The sequence below is a fragment of the Ixodes scapularis genome, unplaced genomic scaffold, assembly GCF_016920785.2.
Source record: "Ixodes scapularis isolate PalLabHiFi unplaced genomic scaffold, ASM1692078v2 PGA_scaffold44__24_contigs__length_19508400, whole genome shotgun sequence".
Lineage (NCBI taxonomy): Eukaryota > Metazoa > Arthropoda > Arachnida > Ixodida > Ixodidae > Ixodes > Ixodes scapularis.
Window position 1 is genome coordinate 14,939,329 of NW_024609873.1, and position 23,023 is coordinate 14,962,351.

The following is a 23,023-nucleotide window of genomic DNA, read 5'->3' on the forward strand; positions in this document are numbered from 1 at the left end:
TGATGTATTCATCGCAAGACATCAAAGGTGTGTTGCGAGGTCAATGCCACGCAAGCAACTGCGAGTGCGATGGCTACAGCAGGGCCCTCGACAACTGCAGTCAACCTGCGGCTCGTCACCAAGCGACGTGGTGCGTTTACTGCGGCCACAGCCGTGTACAGCACGCACGGATTAGTAAGTGCCGCTTTTATTTCATGCTTTTGTGCTTGTGTGGGTGTGTCTGTGTGTGTCAGTCGAGGGGCACGCGTGTGCGGAACACCGTTGTGTACCCGACCGCTTCGGTATGCACTTATCCGTTGTAATAACGTTGCGTTGTTCCTTGTGACGCTACCGAGATGTATGCCGTTATTGCACTTAAGTTTTAGTTTCACGTAGGCATTTTGCTACAAATGAGTTCCCCTAGTACAGACTAGTGTGCCTTCATGTTTACACATCTGTCTTAGGATGGCGACATTAAAGCCCCTGGATATGTGAAAAGTGCGGATGAAGGTACAGTACATGGAGCAACATAATCAATCGGTCCAATTTGCGCAGCGGCGCTTTTCTTTTCTTTTTCCTTTTACCTTGAAGCGAGCGAAAGAGCGTGTTCCAACTCGAGCTCTTATCTTTGACTGCTACTCTACAGTGGCATTTTGTTTCATGCTATTTCTTAGGTCGTGGGTTTCAAGCGATGGTGCGTGTCATCTTAGTATGAACAGTCGATTGCCGCTTGCTGCCGCGGGCGTGGATATTTTTGTGGGCTCCCCGCGCCGGGTGCCTGGCAGAGCAGCATGGGGGGGAGGGTTGGTGATGGTGATGGTGGCGGTGGCGGCGGCGGCCCAAAGGATTGCTACCCGTTTTTTACGCGTATTTTCATGTTTGACTGCCTTGTTCACCCACCTTTTCATTTTATCGTCTTTTTTTTTCTTCTTTTTTTCCCCCATTTGGCGGCGGGCTAACAGGCGCATCTGCGTACGGGTCTCAACCTTTCTGTCTAGCCTTGTACGCTGCCGAGTGAGTAACCCAACTGTGCAAATAAAAAACTATTATTAATACTATATCCTTTGTGAGTTCGTGCTGTGGGCATCGAGTACTGCATAAAATGACATTACAACAAAAAACATAGTCACCCAGCACATACAGGTACTATGTGTTTGTTCCACCCCCCCCCCCCCCCCAAAAAAAAAAAAGAAGAAAAAAAAAAGTTAAGTTATTTAGAAGTCCTCACGTCTTGTTTTTCTCTTTCTGGGTTGCATATTTTTTTTTCTGAGGGGGCGGTATTGTGATGATTTTACACTGGGCTGTCAATTTCAAGCTTGTTACAAAGTTTTTAAACTGAAAGTGGAAAAAACAATCCACAAGTGGCTTTGTATAACCCCAGACAATTTACAGCCATGTTTATTTCTACAGCTCTTTCTGCCCGAGGGAAACAAAGATGGTGCTAGAGCACCCATTCATTCGTGCCTTTTAGATAAAACTGTGGGTTTGGAAATTTAAACAAATGTTTAATGCCAGCTGCTGACCAAGAAGCTAATACTGCCAGTAAAACATTTGATGTTCTCGTGTGATGCCAGATTCATACCAGTTCCATAAATTGAAGTTATGAAAGTGTCATTTTTGCTGCCATATAGATAAAAAGACAACGTGAGGACAGCATAATTGTAGACATTGACAGTATTTATGACTATACGACATCAACAATGACATTTCTGACTTCATGCAGCTTGATTATTCGCCCTGTTTGCAGGTATATTTGAAGGCGAGTCATGCGATTTGTCTGACAACGTGCAAAGGTCTACTTCGCAAGGTGCCAGCATCAGTACCTCTGAGGTCATGAACAACAGCACCTGCACTGCTGCTGAAATGCTGCACGGTGAGTACCAACATGCATATGTTGTGGTTAACACGGTAGTTTTGCAATAATTGAATCAACATCCTGTTCACGTGGTTAAAAAGTCATTAAGACAACACCTGTCGCCTTTATGACACGGGCAGGATTCCCTTGATTGTACTGTTAACTTCAGCTGTTGAACAACGAAATCATGTATGTACATAAATTCATAAACAGCATTGGCACAGTGCACACATTAGTTAAGCATGAAAAATGATTAACACTGCTAGGGATAGCAATTGGAACCTCTCTTAACAGGCTTTCAGGACAGTCAGTAAAGGGCCTTCATCTTGCAATTATAGTTGTAGAAGTAAAGGGGGACTAAAATGTTAAGATGAGCTAGTTAATAAGTTTATATGTTCCTGCACAAAGAAGTCATGGAACGAGAAGGCTTGAAACATTCGTGTATTGTTATCCAGCTTGATTGAACCCCTGTATTAATTGCATCAACATCATAACCTTAATGTAGGCCTCACCCTTGTCGGTCGTAATGCTGGTGGCAGCTGTTGAAACCCGTTCGCTCTACTGACGTTTTAGGGCTCCACTGGAAATGGAGAGGTCCCTGGTTTGAAACCAGGACCAGGCGAATTTTTTCAGCCTCACGCCAGTCACCTAGCTGCTGTTGGAGATTTCGCATTTGTCCTTTGTCCCCTTATTCCCCTTCTCCTGGTATAAATTATCGTTTATTCTTATCCAGTTTGCCTGTACTCCTGCATTAATTGCACTGGCATGGAACATTCAACACTGCATGAGTTACGTCTGAAAGGTTATTTTAAAAAAGCCGTATTTTTTTAGCTATAAGCACATATTTGTTTACAGAAGTTCGTAACGACATCAAAACTCCGAGATGTCTCAAATATTATTATTCCTACTGTCATTTATCAGTCATGTATGGTTGCCCTTAACCAAGATTTAAAAAAGGAACTCTTTGTGCAGAGTACATTTTGAAGAAAGCAACAAGGCAGTTAGTGTAAATAACATGCTTTCCCTTCAAGTGAAGGCCACTGAAACTGGCAATACACAGGTGATAGGTTCATAATGAGTGCAATTAGAACAGTTATAATACTTGAGTTCTATACTTAAAGAGCCCTTAGTCTCAGGCTTGGCCAGTTCGCTGACATGTTTAAAACTGCTGTTTCAGTTTTGTGCCTCTGTCAACAATGCTGAAGATCATACAGTGGAAACAACCGATGGGGACGATAACATGGAAGTCACCCTGAGCCCAAGTGACATTGCAAACATGGAAGCCGCTCAGAGCCGAAGTGACACTGCAGACGGGACCAGGACGCCAGCCAGCTTGGAAGGCCAGCATGTAACTCAATGCAACTTTTTTTTTGTGAAGCGTACACTTCATTTGCCAAACACATGACGACTTTTCATCGTGGCACTAGTAGTGTCCTTGTGTGTAGTAAGTGCAGCTGCACATTTGCATTTTTGAAGCATTACAAAGAAGATATCGAGATATGCAAAAAAGAAAACTTCAGTTTTCTCGAGTGCTAACCTCAGCAACGAAATGGATGATGGAAATCTTTTAGAACTTAGTTGTCCTGAAGGGCAGGATGTCACACAAAGTCTGTGCAGGTGCCTGGAAGGACAGCACAGGTGTCAAAAGACAGTTATCAACATTGTTGTTGAGGGAGTTCATGAAATGTTCACGATAGCTGGAGTGCCTATCAACACCGAACACATAAAAACAGACCGCCTTCGAAAGCCGCACTATCAAAATACAGGTGTCTTTGTGCCTCCTACTCAAGTGAAGCTCCTAGGGAATGCAAAAGGTTGTATTATAAAGCTATCAGGTCTTCTTCAAAACCTTCTGAGTCATCCAGAGATTGTTCCCTATGTGAGAAATCCATGCAGACCTCAAAATGATTCTGTCTTAGGGGATTTTTGGGATGGAGCGAGGTTTCATTCACATCCCATTTTTGAAAAGCATCAGAAAAATATCATGTTACTGAATTTATACTGCGATGATATTGAACTTGCAAACCCTATCCGCACAAAGAGAGGTAACCTGGGTAAACTTGGTATTTTGTATGTGACACTTTTGAACTTGCCTCCTCATGAACGCTCCAGGCGGAGTAATATCTAGTTGTTGGGAACTGGTCACACAGCAAATTTGAAGAAGTATGATGCACGGCTGAAGTGTTTTGAAGATTTCATAGAAGTGTTGAGTGCGCTGGCCGATGAAGGGTTAGTTTTTGACACAGACAAAGGACCAGAAAGGTTTTTTTGGTGCTGTAATGACCTTCACAGGAGACGCTGTTGCTACTCACTCTTTGGCAGGTTTTAAAGAATCGTTTAGCCCAACAGTGTTCCGCTCATGCCGTACTTGTCCTGTACCAACAGCAGAGTATGTACAGTACACTCACCATGGAGAATAGGCTCTTAGGTTGGAGATTGAAGTCAAGGCATAGGTGCAGAAGCTTAAAGAAAGTACTTGTGTTGCAGAGCAAAAACAGCTTTCAAAAGAATTTGCCATCAATGGAGAGTCCGTTCTGACCTTGTTTCCTTTTTTTTCTCTTGACCAAAGACATTTTGTATGATCCGATGTACATACTGCTGGAAGGTATTATACCGAAAGAAATTTTTCTTTTTCTTAACATTGCAGTGATGGAAATGCATTGGTTTTCACTCAAGGAATTGAACGACGCAATCTCCAATTTTAAGTTTCATCGTGCAGTCAGTAGAAGCGACAAGCCAAGACTGTTCGAATCTGATTTAAAAGTGGTTTCTTCACCGAGTGCATCCCTTGTGTTGATCCTTCACATCCCTTTGATCCTTGACGGCTACCTCCCTGAAAATTCTCCAATTGTAAAAAGTCTAGTTCGGTTAGCTCAGATTACACAGTTGGTTTTGTCTCCAGTTTTGACTGAGAGGCAACCTTAAAGAATTGGTTGCCAACCACCACGAAACATTTGTTTGGTGTTATGGGAAAAGTGCAGTCTTTTCTAAGCTCCACATGTTGCTTCACGTGGTTGAACAGATAAAAACTCATTGACCGGGGCGGCATCACTGGACCAAGCGTATGGAGGCCAAAAATGCTGTTCCAAAATCAAAAAAATATGTTTAATTTTAAGAACATACCATTTTCGGTCAGTGAATTTCTCCAAACTAACATGTCTCAAGCTCTTTGGAATTCTGATGGGAGTCCCAAAACTGGACATGCGACTACAAAGCTACCTTCGATTGCTGGTGTGCCTTACACTCTTACTCAAAGCTTTTGTAGTGCTGGACTGCCTGAATGTGGCATAGGGAAGACTGCTCTTGCTATGCTAAAGGTCCTTGTTAAAAATGTGTTACTTAGGGTAGACGATGGTGTTGTCATTGGAGCTGCCAGTGAACCACCATGCAGAGGTCGGCATTTTAGGTCGCCCTCACTCACCCTCACCCTCGCAGCCACATTCACCTGAACCCCTTGCTCACCCTCACCCTCACAACTACACTCACCTTCAGCCCCTCACTCAACCTCACCCTCACAGTCACACTCACCTTCAGCCCTTCACTCACCCTCACTGAACCTCACGGCCCTCACGCTCCTCACGGCCCTCACGGCCCTCACGCCCCTTACGCCCCTCACGGCCCTCACGCACCTCACGCCCCTCACCGCCCTCACGGCCCTCACGGCCCTCACACACTCATGGCCCTCACGCCACTCACAGCTTTTACGCCACTCACCGCCCTCACGGCCCTCACCGCCCTCACCGCCCTCGCAGCCCTCACCGCCCTCACGGCCCTCATTGCCCTCACGGCCCTCGCGCACTCATAGCCCTCACGCCACACACCGCCCTCACGGCCCTCACCGCCCTCACCGCCCTCACGGCCCTCACGCCACTCACCGCCCTCACGCCACTCACCGCCCTCACGCCACTCACCGCCCTCACGCCCCTCACCGCCCTTGCGGCCCTCACACCCCTCACGCCCCTCACGCACTGATGGCCCTCACGCCACTCAGACCAGCTTCAGATGGGGCAATTTCGCCCAGAAACTTTACGTCGCAACACCAGCAACACGGGCCACCCGCGATCACACGTAGCAACCAATTGCTGCGATTTGCCATCGTCATCATAACATTTTATTTTTCTTGCACTATTTAGACACAATTACGCGTTATAAACGTATTTTTATTCATTTAAATCTCGTTAAGAATACTAATGCACCTTTCTGAAACAGTTTATTTCCAAAAAACGATCGATTTCAAACCAGAACCAAGTCTTTCGGTGTCATCATCACCGGCACGAGGTATCACGTGAAAATTTTGCGTCCCTGAATGGATGCAGCCACTTCAAACGTATTCGAATTGATCCGAGTTGCTTGCTTATTTCGATCCGGACCCGATCTCAGCAATTCGTGTCGATCTAGGGAAAGCTGGAGAACAACCCACCATTAACATCAAAATTGCTGAGAAAGATGCTCCATCTGAAGGGGGCCTCACGCACTCACTGCCCTCACGGCCCTCACACACCCCATGCACTCACCGCCCTCAAGGCCCTCACGGCCCTCACGCCTCTCATGCCACTCACTGCCCTCACGCACTCATGGCCCTCACACCCCTCACGCACTAACCGCTCTTACACCACTCACGCACTCATGGCCCTCACGCCACTCACCGCCCTCACGCTTCTCACGCACTCATGGCCCTCACGGCCCTCACGGCCCTCACCGCCCTCACGGGCCTCACGGCCCTCACCGCCCTCACGGCCCTCACCGCCCTCACAGCCCTCACAGCCCTCACCGCCCTCACAGCGCTCACGGCCCTCACTCACCCTCACACTCATGAATTTTCCTGGTTCAGAAACTAACTCACCCTCACCTCACCTGTGAAGATGAGGGTGAGTGAGGGTGAGTGGGGCCCTCATGAGTGAGGTTTGCCGAGGTATGCCACCGTGCTTTTGCAAGATATGCGACATAGTTTCGTTTGAAGATCAGGTCTACTTGAAGTGCCAGCTCCAGACCACAACTTCCTATATGGAAAAGGCAAATGTTTTGTTGGAAGTGACACTCTTCATGAGACCATATTTACACCCGAAAGTTTGCTTCTTCCGTGGCCTGTTTTTGGTACTCCAAAGAAGGAAGCGTTTATCACATTCCTCAATGTATTTCATTTTGCTCCCACATAGAAGCAGCGTGGTGACTGGTCTTCCTACTTAACGATGGTTTATTAAGAAAAGGTACCCCTATATTACCAGCTCACAAAAGAGAACTTAGGGTGTGTATTTAGGTGCAATTACCTGTACATAGCGGTATTATTGTGTGATGAGCTGCGATGAATGCTTTCACATGCAAATCACATGTATGCTTGTTGTTCTCGCGAATGCACTATTGTATGTCTCTAATTTGTTTCTTGAAGATGAAAAGGAAAAATACAGTATAGTTTTATGCAGGCAAGTTATAAAAGCAGGCTGTTGTCAGAGAATACCTGATTGTGTTAGGCTGTTAGTTGGTACTGGTCCTCCTGTTGCGACACGCCTCTTTATCACATGTCTACATGGTTTTATAATAAATTTTCATTATTATCGTCTCTCTTAAGTCACTTCGGTTTTTCGGCAACGCACGATAAGGTACTGGTGAAATGCTGTTCTTTTTTAAACCTTATATTTTTATTGTATATAGATTGACAATTAGGACTTTCATATTTTGTTTCTTCATATAGAGAAATCTTCCAAGTATGCACTGAACTTCTGATAATCTGCTGCCCCAGTTTTCATCAGTGGTTCAGCCATTACTGAAAGGATTGGATATCAGCAAAAAAGACCACCGTCAACACTCCAAGCAGTTCCGCCACGGGCTCATTCATTTTCTTAAGTATTAAAATTAAACATGATTATATCCTTATTAAAAAATAGTAGGGGATGTTAATATATTCAACCAAGAACTTCCAGTTTGGAAGATAAATTTATTTTTAGAAGTTGCGCCGTTTACGAAGACTGGAAATGGACAGTAAGGCAGAATGCGATACAGCTCACCATATAAGGATGCTCTGCTCTTACCAACCGTAAAATACCGTGCATCCGCACTAAGTGCCTACCCCCAAAATATTAAACACATGAAAAAAAATATGCACAGCACATATACATAAAATTGATGACTTAACATGTGCCCTTCTCCTCTTTTTCATTAATATCTTCAAATTTTGAGTGGGCACTTGCTCAGTATTTTGCGGAATATACCAAATATATGGCTCAGCTTGTTCTGCTCTATGCTTCTTATTTATTCCACTTCACGAGTTCTATTGCAAGAGACTCTTTACTTATTTCAAAGAGGGCTTGTTTATTTTACTGTACATCTTCACATGCCCTTTATAGCAGTGGAATTTCAAGCCATTGTTTTGTGCTAGCTTTATTTCTTTGCCTCGATGATTGCATTGGCACAGAGGGGATGTACAGTGTATTCTATACTGATGGCAGCAAAACTCAAAGATCCCTGTGTGTTAAAGTTCGACTAATTGTCACCAGGAGGTCAAAATGAATCCAAAGTCATCTTTGACATCTCTTAAAGCCAATTTATAGCGTTTGGATGTAGAACACAGCCTTTCCTATATCTTCTATTTCTATTGGTCTTCACCAAGAAGATGGCAGAATCGTATTGCTCCTGGCCAGAAGGACATGGTAGAGTGTTATGCAAATAAGGCTTCTGTCTCAATTATTTTTCAGCTAGAATAAAGTAATTCAAGATGGTAATCGTGCCTTGTGGCGATGGAAGTACTTTGCATTAGGAGAGGCACTCGCATCAACTTACCCAAACATGCTCTGGGAGGAGGCCCGGAAAGACAACAAAGGACAAACTAAGTCCCCGAAGGTAACTTCAATAGCAGTTTCCAAGTGAACAATATTCAAAGGTGTTAAGGGACCCTGGAATGGTAGCATCAGGCATGCAAAAAAAAAAAAAAGCTTATAACTCTTGCGCAGGTGGTTGGCGTTCGGTTTTTTCAGCATATGGCGGTTTTGCCTCATATGACGCCATGCACCCTGCCCCTAATGAAGCAGCGTTGCGTTCAACGCCTACCTTCCTGTCTGCTTGGAAGAGGAGCCCCAAATCACAGCCAAGTGATTGGCACTCGTGACGCCCGTGACATTCTGGGGGGTGAATTGTGGCATGCTCGATTCGCATACCACGATGTAAGCAAGAGTCAAAAGCTTCCCCTTTCCCTGTTCCACCGTTTTATGGACACCCTTTTATGATACCTTTCAATGTGCTCCACTAGCCAGGTATATATTTGCGAGGGGAATCACCTGCGCTAGTTGGCCATACATATTTAGTTTTGTGGAACCAGCTGGGAACTTACAGAAATATAGAGATAGGAGAAACGGCACCCAATCGCTCTATATTTCTGTTGAATTCAGCTGGTTCCACAAAAAGAATATTATTGTGCCACAAAATGGTGTACATTGAAGTAATTCAGAAACGAACATTTCCTTAAAATGGCCAATAGATTTAAGTCCTGAATTATAAATTGTTGTTTCATTGAATATACTTTTCCTTAAAGTGTTCATTCAATGGATATTGCTATTTAAGCCAGCCAACTCACAGTCTGTTAAAGGATTATTAAGGTGATTTGTGCAATTTCCTTTTATAAAATTTTCAGAGTGTGTTCATCATCAAACTATCTGAGGCAAGACGGCACAGGGCTCACATGTGGGCAGCTAGAGAGGCTGCTAAGACTCCATTGGTTCATAATGCAGTTGTGCCACCAGAACTGGATGCTGAATCTGCATCAAACGAGCTGACAGTAAGTTGAGTATTGAAAACTGTGCTCACCATGTAGCTACACTCGATATGCTTACTCCCCACCGTGAAAAAATGTAGGCGTAAAGCAGCATGTTCTACGACACTGGTGGTGCAACACACGACATCGGCCCATGTATGTGTAGCTTTATGTCAGGCTTTCTTTTCCTGGCCACACGGCATAGAAGCACACTAAGCAGTAGCCTTAACTGCAAGTAGTTGAAATACACTTGTGAGTCTTGAGACACTTATTTTTTGGAAAGGTGGAAAGAACACTAATAATAATTTATTTCTTTAGGCACTTAGTAAAGCTATTGGTCCAGCTGGTTCATTCAACAAAGAAAGGCTGTTCGTGCTGCTGCATGCCACACTCGGGGAACGCAAGACCAGTCCTGTGGCTTGTCTGCCGTGCTACTTTCTTAATGAAGATATTGCGAGTATCTTAGATAATAGTGCGTGCTGTTCCAAACGGTGTTGCACTGATTCACACAATGTACTTTCTAATTGCAGATGACTCTAAAGACAGAGCTAAGGTTTGGCGACAACGTGGCTAACCTGTTACAGAGACTATCGAAGGTTAAGCAACTGGTATCTACTATCTGTAACCGGCAGATGGACTTTGCCGAGATCGACGATTACCTTAGGGGAAGACATGCTAAATGTGCACTCATAACATTGGTAAGCTGGTTGGTGAGCGAGATATTTGTGCAAGCGAGATATTTGTGCAAATTTGTGCAAATCAAAAGACATTTGTTGTCATTGGCTATTATTTATGTAGTTTAAAAGATTCCACTTAAATTGTATAAAGCAGCTGTGAATTTTTTCTGCACATTCCTTGGTTTTTGGATGCTTTCACCATCTTAGCACTGGGACCTAGCTAGACAGGCCAAGGGCACAGAGAGCTTAAGTTAATTTTTTTGGAACTGCACTACAATGCCTTGTACAGGCGTACCAGTGAAACCTAAATAGGTGTCCAGGGAAAGTGTTGTACAATGTTATATATGTATAATGCGTAGTGTTTTTTTTTTTTGAAAAAGCAAACACCTTTTCAGAGCGACGTCTCCGCTGAGGACACAGCATGTCCTGGCCCAAGGATATTCTGGGGCATATCGACAAAAATCGTCTCTTGTGAAGGGCCAGGCGAAATCATCAAGCTAAATGACGCTACTTTGGAGAAGGCTCTACTCCTTTGCCAAGCGGTGTATTATGTCAAGGCCATAACCCAGTCAACACACAACATTTTGAGGACATCCTCAGAAGGTGCTATCATCCTCGTCCCCTAAAAGTAGTCCTTGGAATGTCCGCAGGATGAATCCTACGGGCCATCCGGAATTCGTCATCAACGTGGCGTCCTAAGGACATCCTCAGAAGGTCCTTGCATCCTGGTCCGCTGAATTCGAGCAATGCCTTGCAGGTTCTTCGAATAAGCTTTCGGGATCAACTATGGAAAAAAAGAAACCACTGCGAAGCCAAAATACTGCTAAAAAGGTTAAAACAGTTTAAACCGCCGACCAGCGCGCGGTAAGTTTAGACAGCGATTGCGTGATGTCGTCGCAATGCGGCTTTTGCTTTAGAGCTTGACCCAAATGCCAAAACGTTCAAGACGTATTTAAAATAAAACCCTAAAAATGGAGTCGGACATAAAATCAACATAAAATCCTAAGTAGATTACAGTATTTCAAGATTTTGCTGTAAAATACACTGTGCCGCTGAAGCAACGGCCGAATCCGCCTTCTGCACGCCGCTGACGCCGCACTCCGCACGCCGCACTACAAGCCGCACGCCGCCGACGCCGCCAACGCCGCCACGAAAGGAAAGGGAGGCGGGAAGTTATTCGCGCGGGAAAGAAGCTGGGCACCTTTTTGACGAGATGTGCGAATTGGGTAAATAACTTTTAATTACTATTCAATATTCATTTGCAGCGTAGAATGAGGAAGCAAGGTCTCCTAGTGAAGCGTCGGTACAGGTATCAGGCTAGCCAGAAGTATCTGCTCAAGCTTAATTGTGTTTAGTGCATAGTCTTTGTTGCATAATGGCGGCTTCCGACAGTGTCGCAGGTCGCCTCTTTCGCCGAAAGCTTGCCCGATGTGTTAGTGACAGCGTTGCGCTAATTGAGCCCTATTCAGACTTATCGGAACAAGCAAGCTCTAGCGATTCTAGTAAAAACCACTGTGATGCTGTCGCAGCTGTTTCATGTGCTGTCACTCGAGCGAGTGGAAACGACGCCGACGACTGGGCGGAAGATTTGATTGCTGAAAGTGGACTCGGGCAGCCCATTGCCCGTGACCGCATTAGCGGAGAGAATCCCCCAAGTTTGCAAGAGTTGATTGGTCATAAAGAAGTCGACGACCTTGAGTCGTTTAAACTGAAGCTACGAGAGTGAGCTGTTAAATGTCGTGTTCCGAATGAGTGGGTGACTCGCTTGCTAGCGGTTCTTCACAGTCACAAGTGCTTTACTGACCTTCCCCTCTCTGCATGAGCTCTCAAGGTAACACCGAGAAAATCCGGAGTGATAAAAGATCTCGGCAGGGGGAAATACGCCCACTTTGGTCTGGCAACTGGTCTTGACCTTCACCTGAAGAAGGAGGTGGAACTGCCAGACTTTCTCGTGCTAAACTTCAACGTTGATGGCTTGACATTAGCCAAGAGCTCCAAGAATCAGTTCTGACCTCTCCTTTGCCAAATTAGCAACTGCGAAAATAGTCATCCATTTCTTGTAGGAGTGTTTTTTGGGCAAAGTAAGCCCTCCTCAGCAAACGGCTTCCTTGGTGCATTTGTTCATGAACTTCAACAGTTGCTGATCTCAGGAATCTGCCCTCTCGGTAAAGTAATTCCTGTCAGAGTAGGTGCTATCATTTGCGATGCTCCTGCTAAGGCATACATACTGAGCACTGTAGGTCACTCTGGGTACTACAGCTGCTCTAAATGCACGGCAGAGGGGGTCTACCTTAATAACAGGGTGCGTTTTCTTGATTCTGCTGCTGAGCTAAGAATAGCTTCTAGCTTTCGAGGCATGTTGCAGGAAGAACATCACTGTGGGAGTAGCATCCTCATGGAATTGCCGATTTACATGATTAACCCGATAGTCCTAGATTACATGCATCTTGTTTTTCTGGGGGTTGTACATAAGCTCCTGATCTTGTGGGTTAAAGGGCCAAAGAAAGTTCGGCTGGGACCCTTGGTACGGGATATTTCTGCAGGAAACATCGAGCTTGCACCTTATGTTCCCTGTGAGTTCAATCGGAAACCACGAAGTCTGAATGAACTTGACCACTGGAAGGCGAACGAGTTTCGTTTCTTTTTGCTTTATTTTGGGCCAGTTGTCTTGACAAAAATCCCTGAGAGGATGTTTCACAACTTTCTTGCTCTCCATTTAGCAATCACCATTCTGGCTACTCCCAGTTCAAGTTCAGATGATCTCGACTATGCCGATAGACTGTTGAGATATTTCATCAAAGTCTTTTCAAAGATCTATGGGCAGGAGTATGTCTCGCACAATGTCCACGGATTGTGCCACTTGACAAACGATGTACAATCGCACGGTCCTCTGGATTTGTGGAGCGCCTTTCCATTCGAGAACCGCATGGCTGCACTAAAAAGGATGCTTAGAAAACCTGGCCAGCCATTGGAGCAGCTCTGCAATAGAATTGCTGAAGAGAGAAATGTTGCAGCAGGGAAAAAGGCAACCATTCAGGCAGAGCTTTCCTTCGCTGTTCAACATGAAGACGGCCCCTTGTTGCCACAATCTCAGGGCCCTCAATTCGGACGCGTGACTGTGCTGCACAAATTTGTTTTAAAGAGAGGCAAAAGGGTCAGTGTATGCGTTCTTGACGATGGTATTAAGATTGAGAACATCGCTTACTTCTCAGGATCAGGTGTTCCTTGCATCATGGCTCCGCGATCAATGGCTAGACAAAAGGAAATACCTGAAAGAAACCCGATCAGATGTCTGGTCTCTTCATAACTTGACCACCACGAACAAGAAGCTTCTCTGGATGCTGAGAGAAAAGGCTGCATTAAAAGAGTATCAATTTGTCTGGCAGAAAAATAGCAACTTGTTCGCACAAAGAAGCAGGGTGACCGTGTAATAAAGATTGAATGCGAGGCAGACCTTGATAAGATTGTGTGAAAAGCCGGCAAGTTGCGATATGTATTTTTTTTTCTAATGGACGTAACGTCTACTTATCACGATCGAATATCGTTTACTCATCTTGTTCAAGAATGACTTGTCTACAACAAAGATATGCTTTCATTTTTCCACTTAAATGCTAGAAGTCTCGGCAATAAACACGATGATGTTGATATGTTTTTGAACTCTTCAAATTTTACTTTTGATGTACTAGCGTTCATTGAAACTTGGTTTATGAACAGGGATGACGTTGTCGGGTTCATGGGATATAATAGTAAGGGTGTATATCGAAGTGATAAAAGGGGAGGAGGGGTCTCTGTTTATTTTCGGGATAACTTACATTATGAAGTATTGCCTGAATTCTCAAAAATATGCCCAGACTACGAAGCACTTGTGGCTAAATGTCGTTCCCTGGTAATAGTCGCTGCTTATGCGGAGGGCAAGTTCGTCTGCTTCTTGCGCAGGGGTTAGCGGTTACGTCAGAACGCCGAGCCCTGATTGGCTGATCGCGACCCCCTATCTGAGCGTCGTCTGCTCCTTTGCAACGTCGTCTGCTCGCAACGTCGTCTGCGTCTGTCTTGCCTTTCCTGCGACTTTCGGAAGTGCAGAGGCCAGATTCACGAAACGATCTTACGCCAAGAATGTGCTTAAGACCAAATTGAAGAACAAATTCGTATTCACGAAACGAAATTTTCGTAAGTTTGGCGCAGGTTACGACGAAATCCTACGACAGCTCCGAAGCTGTCTTACGCACTTCTTACGATCAAATCAGCATGGCCGACAGCGTCGCGGTCGCGACGACCCACGGACGTTTATTTTTCTACGTGCGCTTCTCACGCGTTCCGACTTCAAGCAGCAAGAAAAAAGTAAAAAGTACTTGAAACAGACCACGACGAACAATAACGCTGGATCCACGAACACCCGGGAGAAGCTCCATCGGCCACGATTCCACCGAACGCGACCAAGCGAGCACGGCAGTTAGGCCTAGCAGGCACTCCGCGACTCAGCGACCGCCGGCCCACGATCGGCTGGTGTGCTGAATGGAATACGCCCGCGCGATCCTTGTGAACCCTTCCCGTATTTTACTTTGATCGCTGACCTCAGTTTTAGATTAAGAGGTCAATTTCTTCCTCTTGTTATCTCCTTGTTTCCCGAGGCAACGGGGAACTCTCGCCGGTGAAAAAGCGGTGAATCTCCGACAGACGCAGGAAAGGTAAAGCAGCCATCGCTTTGACTAGCAGACGTAAAGCAGACGACGTTAACTGCGCCAACCCGCCGACGCCGTTAAAGATTGAGGGGTCTCGCCGCACGCGAAAGGAGGGAAAAAGTATTTGGGGGGGGGGGGGGGGGGAACTTGCGGACACTAACACGCACTCTCGGTTCTTACCAAACAAACCTCGGCGCCTCGGGACACCTCGCCAGTGAGTCCTTTGACTTCCCTCCTTGATGCGCGTCTGCTAGTTTTTAGACAAAAACAACGTACCGCTCGAGTTATTTCGTCTGCCCTCTCTAAAAGGTGAAGTCGCACGAAAGGTAAGACAGACGCAGACGACGTTGCAAAGGAGCAGACGACGCTCAGATAGGGGGTCGCGATCAGCCAATCAGGGCTCGGCGTTCTGACGTCACCGCTGCTTTCTTTCTCGTGCGCAGAAGACGAAAATGAGCCCACTTGCGAGGGGTATAGACCCCCCCCCGGTTCGTTGATGAAGTTTCTTGAATTCATTGAGAACGTTATGGAATATGCTGCCTCACTTAGGCTTTCTATAATCTTAATAGGTGACTTTAATATTGATATGACCTCGCCCGTGAGTGGATCTCTTGAACTACTTGATATTGTTCTGTCCTACGTATCTGATAATGTAATAAACTTGCCGACTAGAATCACGGTGGAAACAGAAACGCTGATTGATCTCTGCATTACAAATTGTCATACCGAGGCTGCTGGTGTCTTTTCTTCTGATCTAAGTGACCATTTTCCGATATTTAGTTTTATTGTCGGTCCAGTAAATTTAAAATTGAGCTCTAATAATGCGGCTGAGACATTTAGAAGAATTGATAATAGTTCAATTGAGCTGTTTCATTCTAAGGTATCGAATATAAGCTGGGAGTCGGTAGTAACTGAAACGGAACCAAATAAATCATATGGTATATTTTTGGACCTCCTACAAATGTGTTATGAGGAGTCATTTCCATGGCAAGAGGTTAAAAAATATAAAAAGTAAAAAAAACCTTGGATCTCAAGTCCGTAATATAAGCGTATAAAAGAGCGCAATAAATTATATGATAAGTTCGTCAAGACAAGAGATATCTCAATATTACAGGAATTTAGGAAAGTGAGGAACAAGCTCAACGCTGATATCAAGAGCGCTAAAGCTCAATACTACTAAAATAAGTTTAATGCAATATATAACAATCCGCGGAAAGTCTGGAAAGCCGCAAATAAACTTGCTTCTAGGCCTCGTGCACATGCTCCAAAAGAACTTACAATCGAGCGGGTAACTTACTCGGGTCAGTCTCTTGTAGATAAATTTAATTCCCACTTTCTAGAATCCGGTTCTTCTACTATGCCCTCAGCGAGAACGCCTACATGTGAGTCGTATGTTGGATACCCTTTACATAACTCAGTATTTCTGGCACCCACCACTGAACTAGAAATAACTACTATCATTAAATCCTTAGGGAATAGCGGTGCCTGTGAAGAAGATGGGCTGTGTTCTAAGCCAATCAAAGCAGTTTCCTTTTTCAATTCTACTCCGCTTTCGTATATCTGGAACCTTATTTTAAGTACCGGCATCTTTCCAGAAAAAATGAAAATAGCGAAAGTCTGTGTGATCCATAAAAGTGGTCCCCAGAATAATATGAATAACTATAGACCAATATCAGTACTTCCGGTCTTTTCTAAAGTAGTGGAACGCGTTATATACAAACGTTTAAGTGATTTCTGTAATAAACATAATATTATTACAAACAACCAGTATGGTTTCCAAAAAGGTAAATCAACTGAAATGGCATTGCTAAATATCAAAAACAAAATCATAGACAATATTGAAAATCAGTGCTATACTCTGGGTGTTTTTTAGATTTCAGGAAGGCCTTTGATTCTATAAAACACGACATCCTACTCCGAAAGCTACCGCTGTAGGAATAAGAGGCAGTGTGCTAAACTTGATAAGCAGTTACATGACCTCACGTTTTCAATATACCGTCCTCAATGATATGCGCTCTCCTTTAGCAAAAATTCGATACGGTGTGCCGCAGGGGTCGATTCTCGGGCCATTACTTTTCCTTCTTTACATCAATGATATAATAAACATCCCACAAACACCTAACAAAATTTTATATGCATTTGATACGAATGTATTCTTTACTGGTAGCTGTTTGGATAGCATAGAAAAAGAAATTGGCTGGAGCAACTTCATTTATGGTTAGGCTCAAACCAGTTAGAGCTGAATACAGCAAAGACTAAGTAAATTATTTTAGAGCAAAAAATAAGCCCATAACTAGCGAAATTAGTATATCTTTTCAAAACTCGAATATTGAACGCGTAGAATCCTTTAAATTTCTTGGTGTTCGTTTTCACGAAAATCTATGCTGGACTTGTCAAGTGAACGAACTCCGAAGGGATATTTCTAGATCAATTGGTTGAATTTGTAAGCTAAAATACCTTCTTCCAGCCTGGTTAAAAAAAAGACAACTGTATATATCTCTGATTCACTCGAGGCTGACTACAGCAAGTAATATTAAGCAATTATTTACATTGCAAAAACGCGCAGTTAGGTCAATTGATAATTTACCTTGGACTGAATCGACTTCCCCTAATTTTATTCAACATGGAATATTAACGTTAGACAATCTTTTTTGCCTAAAGGTCGCAATTTCCGTTCATACTCAAATAAACACGAATCCCGCAATATTTTACGAAACATATTTATCCAGGCAAACAAATTACAATTTGAGACGCCAGCAGTTTTCAAAACCTAAAATAAGAACTAATTACGGTACACAAAAAATATCCTACCAGATAACCGATCTTCTTAACAGATTTTATTGTGTATTCGAATTAGCCCAGACAATAGCGTTCATGTTTCTTCTCAAGAAATACCTTAGGGTATACTTCAATGTGCGTAGTGTGTATTCCTAGTATAGTTCACATCAAAATAGATTGTACATTTTTGTGTCTCATATTTTTATCTTCTCAGATATTGTTTTATTTTTGATTTATGCTGTTTTTGATTCATTTCCTGTGCTCTGCTGCTGAGTGCTGTAACGGGGGTTGGGACCTAGTCAGGTGATTCGTTTTCGCCTTTTGTCCCAACCTCCCTGACAATTGTGTAAAAAATAAATAAACGAACAAACAAATTGGTCGCAAATATCTCAAAGTGAATGATTTGTACACTACTCCTTGCTGTTCTTCAATCCTCGGTGTCCATGAAGATTCTGGTTTGTCAAGCCTGAGTCGCTGGGCAGTTGACAGTGTAGCAAAGAAGTGCCTGAAATTCATTGTTAACAGGCGACACACCGTGTTTCCTCTTGTTCACACAAAACTGTAATCTGGACTCTGTGTTCTGCAAGGCATGTGTGTACTGTGACACAATAAAGTGTAACTGGTTAAGCTTCACATGTTCTCCTATTTCACTTATGTGCAGAGGGAAAGCCATATGACGTGGTCAAGTTCCCGGATGAGGATGATGGTGACACTGTGGCGGTGGTGCATCAAAGGTGGATCAACGGTGATTGGTGCTATTGGCCCAACGCAAAAAGTTCGAAGATGATAAACATGCTTACTGAAAGAGGCGCAAACCCCACAAAAGATTGGAAGCGTGTGCTGTGCATTCCAATAGCGTCATTTCGTAAGTATGATAGTTCTTCTCTCTAGCACCAGTTTATTTCACCAATAGCCCAAAATGTGGGGAATCGAAGGATACTTTCTGGGTGTTCCTCTGAAGCTTTCTAATGTAGTCATGGCCAAAGGGCAATAAGAATTAACACAATGCTGCATGTATATCTGGCATCATGAGGCATATACAATATTTCTGCTACTTTCAGGCGGCAAAACAATGTCACGAGTTGTTATTTTAAAAAAAATGAATATTTCGCTCCTATAGGCCTTTTTTCTCTTTGCCATAAATAATTACAGCAGCGTGCCACAGACAGCCTAAAACGTCAAGCATTGTTTTATTAAAACTGTTCTTTTAGCGTTCTGTATGGCTTCTTGAGGGGCGTTTTTGGGAACCACTGTTCATTTTTAGTTTGTTTGGCTTGTTGCAATCTGTGATCCAGAGTGCAAGGAATTGCATTATTATTTTTTTTTGTTTGTATTTAATTGCTTACATAACCATGAATTTGCATGTCAGACCTGTATTTTCCAACCGGGTGACAAAAAAAAAAACTTGAAAATTCGGGGATATTGCATTTGGTAGTTAAAGCAGCCTTTTAGCAGTAAAGCTGTTTAGGCTCACCGTAATTTGTCTGATGTTAACGAAAACTCGGAGCGCCGTGACCTCCACTCCCACACGTGCGCAGGGGCACCGACAGTAGCATTGCGGAAGGCGTTCGCGCCTTCCACACTGCTGGTGGCGTCTCTGTGATTGCCTAGGTGGAAACCACCACCTACGCTGCGTTCCACGTGTAGTGTGCAGCGCTGTCAAGGCTACTAGCGTGAGCGCGTCGGCTTGCATGCCCTTCGCCTCATTCGAGCGTGCTCTCGTGCAGATGGGACGCTAAAAAAGCCATGCTCTCGTGCCTGTGGCTCTGACCGGCTGCGGCGAGCACAGCCAGTCAAGCGACCGCAGGAGGCGTGAAAGCAACCTCGGCAACTGAGTCATGCGAAACTTCCAGTGTCGATTCCGCCAGTGCATGGGTGGCGCGAACGGCCGTTTTCAGTGGGAATTTCTGGGCCTTGAGTTTGGGCATGGCTCTCGCGTCTCTGACAGTCTATGGTTTGACGTCAACCTGTCTACCCTGAGCTCGGTTCGAGACTATGAGAAGCGGTGTGCGGCCTTGCAAACCTTTGTAAAACTTAACTGAACTTAGGCAAAGCTAGGTCGACTCCCAGCTCCGCTGTTTCCCTAGCCTTGCACCACTAGTGCAAGCTGCTCACATTTTTTTTTTATTTTACAAGCCTTGCATGCTTTCCACAAGGTTTAAAGAGAAGAGAAATATGGTAATAAGTTCTTGAGATTTCAAACTCATATTTTTATGGTGGATATGTTCTAAGAGTATGTAACATATGTGAGAGTTTTTATCGAAATCTGTGTAGAAATAAAACAAGATTTTGTTAAAGGCTATGTTCTGCATTAAAAAAAACTGTAGCTCGAGGCTCACGGAGCCAAAGCTCATAGTGCGGAGTGCTGATAGCCTGACTTCAATCCCGAACCAATCTTATGGAGTTTCTGTTAACTTGCTTTTATCGAGGAAAGCAGCTTATGGTGTACATCTCATGTTTACATATATCATTCAATCATATATACCATTTTTTTTTGGTGGCAGCTGTGTTCTAACTTAACTTCTAAATTTTGCAGAGTCTTTTGAAAAAGCTTGCAGAAAACTCAAAACAGCTGAAGCTACCTCGGACCTGCAAAGCTAAACGGACCTTGGAAAAGGAAAGAGGAAACGAAAAGCAACACGCATCAGAGACTCCTCCGATTCGGATGCTCCACAAAGGAGAAGGCGACAGCCCATGCCTCTAGCAGGGTGCAATGCCATGGATGATAAGGGCTCCTCTGGTCCGCCCACTCCACCTCCTGCAGCCACCCTAAGAGGTACCCTGGTTGTTTGATGTGCCACCTTTGCAGATCTATATGCCAACTAATCAATTGATTCTTGAATAGCTTGTTCTATTTTTACTTATGAAGTTTTATGAGAACAGAGAGCATCATGCTCGAAAGAACGACCCGAGGTCCAAAATTGTTACCCCAGGCTTTTAGTGCTTATGAAAGGCCGTGACGCAGTTTTTATCTTGTATGCATGCTAATATTGAACGGTTACGGAAGATTATGTTGTCATTAAGGATGATTTAAAGAATTGTCTCTGAAAAACTAGTAGCATAGGAAAAGAAATAACACCTTTGTCCTTAGAAGTATCTTTATAAACCTCGGGAATCAAAAAAAAAAAAATAGAAATACTGGGTAAATCACTTGCTATGTGTTTGTTCACATGAGTGCTCTTCCTGTGCAGTGTCCAAAACACACAAATAGTTCCTGACTGGAACAATAGCAAATAGAATAAGTGCTCACGACCTCTAATTGTTTTAAGACTGTTCGGTCCTGAGGTCACTTATTTGTCATTGATTTGTTTTCAGTGAAACTGTATTTTTGTGCAGCACTCAAGCAATCCAGTACAACCTTCAGCTCTACACCTTCTTGCCGTAATGTTGCCAGTAAAACTGTGTCAAAGGAACGTGAGCCTGAAGGTGTGAAACCTTTCTGATAGCCTTTGATAGTTGGTTTTAACAATTTTATGCAATGCTCCTGTTGATGGTTCAGGTTTCAGGCGACACACCTTGGAAATTGTACGCATGATCCGGCTGAGGCTTGATAACCTGAATGCCCTGAAGGGCACTGTGTTAGAAGCTCTGAACAAGCACAAGGAGGAGGATGATGATGACAACTGCCCCGTTCAGGAGCCACACGCAAGCTACGACAGCTTCATGGAATTTGAGTGCGAACTACAGGCTAGCGCAGCTATGAGAAAAAAGCTGATAAGTAAACTATGAAGCATTTGGCTAGATGCCATGGAAGTGCCTGTTGTTTATATAAACCTGTTTTTCTGTGACACAGGTAAATTGGTTCGCGGGACTGGGAGGGAAGACTGTGGGAGCCACTACTTGTCGACTGCTGGAAGCTCTAATGACCCAAAACGTTGCGGTGAATTTCAGCTGGAAAGGGCAAAAGGGCAAGGCGAAATTCCAACAGCTGCAGTGTGTTGAGCTCATATACCGTAAGTACACAACACATTATGGCAATGCTTTTTTGAAGGGATGGTGTTTGGAAGTAGTGTTTTTTTCCCTAAGTAATTGATAAATATCTAATATATGCTCTGAAACTGCACCACAGTTTCACAGTGTGATTGACTGGCTAGCTCTAATAATCAAAGTATTTCTGATGGCTATAATATTCAAGTATTTCTGATGGCTATAATAATCAAAGTATTACTGATAATTCCTCAATCACCTCAAGGAAGGGAGACGAGCACACTCATGCCATTGTTGCGATTTTGCCCTATGGCTAGCACTCTGGGTTTGGGTGACTAGTAATAGCAAACCTTACAACTTTTCAGAAGCTGTAAAAAAAAAACCCCGTATCACAGCGACACGTCACGACATTGAAGAGGTAATCAAGACGTGGCTACGACACGCGGCAGAGAAGCTCAGGAAGCTTGAGGAATCTGGTCTCGGCAACATCCCCTAACTTTTTATTAGCATCTATATCCCTGTATAGTGTGCACCGTTTTTAATTCTTGCTTCATTTTCTCTTTTCAAGCCCATCTTCAGGTAATACTTGTTTGACCTGCAGCCACAAGTACACCACACAACAAGTTTTGTTAGTTTGTCATTATCATTTCCAGTTATTTTAGTGTTCAAATTCTAGTATCTTTATCTAACTTTTTTTGCTCGTTATTTCTAGTCATTTTACTCCTGTTTTCAAGCATTGCTCTTATATGACAAAGCTAGTCAACCTTAATCATTTTACAGGAGTTCATATCGAGGCATAATGAATGCCTCTTGTCTGCAGCTAAATGATTACTTGTTATACCAACAGCCATAATTGCACAACACGAGAAGTGATTATCATTTCCAGTTATATTATTTTTTCAATTTTAGTACCCTCGTCTTGTTCTTTGATTTGTATTGTTTCCAGTCATTTTGCTTAGAAGCCCTGACAAGCCCAAATTCATACTTTCTTTGTCTAAATAAAAAAAAATAGAAAGAAATCTCGAAAGAAGCATTCTAGCACGCTAGCGAACCCTTTAAAAATCCCAGTCCTCGTTTCCTCCTTTCGCCAGGGGCCTATTTAGGAAAATTATTAGAGTCCGGGATGATTAGATTGTTAATTATTTTTGTCTAATTACCTTTTTAGTATTGTGCTTAAGGGCATGGTTTAAATTAGAAAATTGCTCAGCATCATCGAAAAACACCAAATCAACAAATTGCAGAACGATAGAATGCACGCGCAGCATTTTACGGCTTTTTGAAAAACAGCACAAATTCAACGAGCTTTTAAGTTCCGGTTTGCTATCGGAGCTCATCTCAGCACCGGCGTCACCGCGCCCCGTGGAGAGGTAGTGCAACCAGCCTCTGC

General features: G+C 43.8%; 1 pseudogene; it reads left to right on the forward strand.

Annotated features, from left to right (window-relative positions):
- Positions 1 to 2: 2 nt before the first annotated feature.
- Positions 3 to 22,132, forward strand: LOC115330846 (annotated as a pseudogene).
- The last annotated feature ends 891 nt before the right edge of the window (positions 22,133 to 23,023 follow it).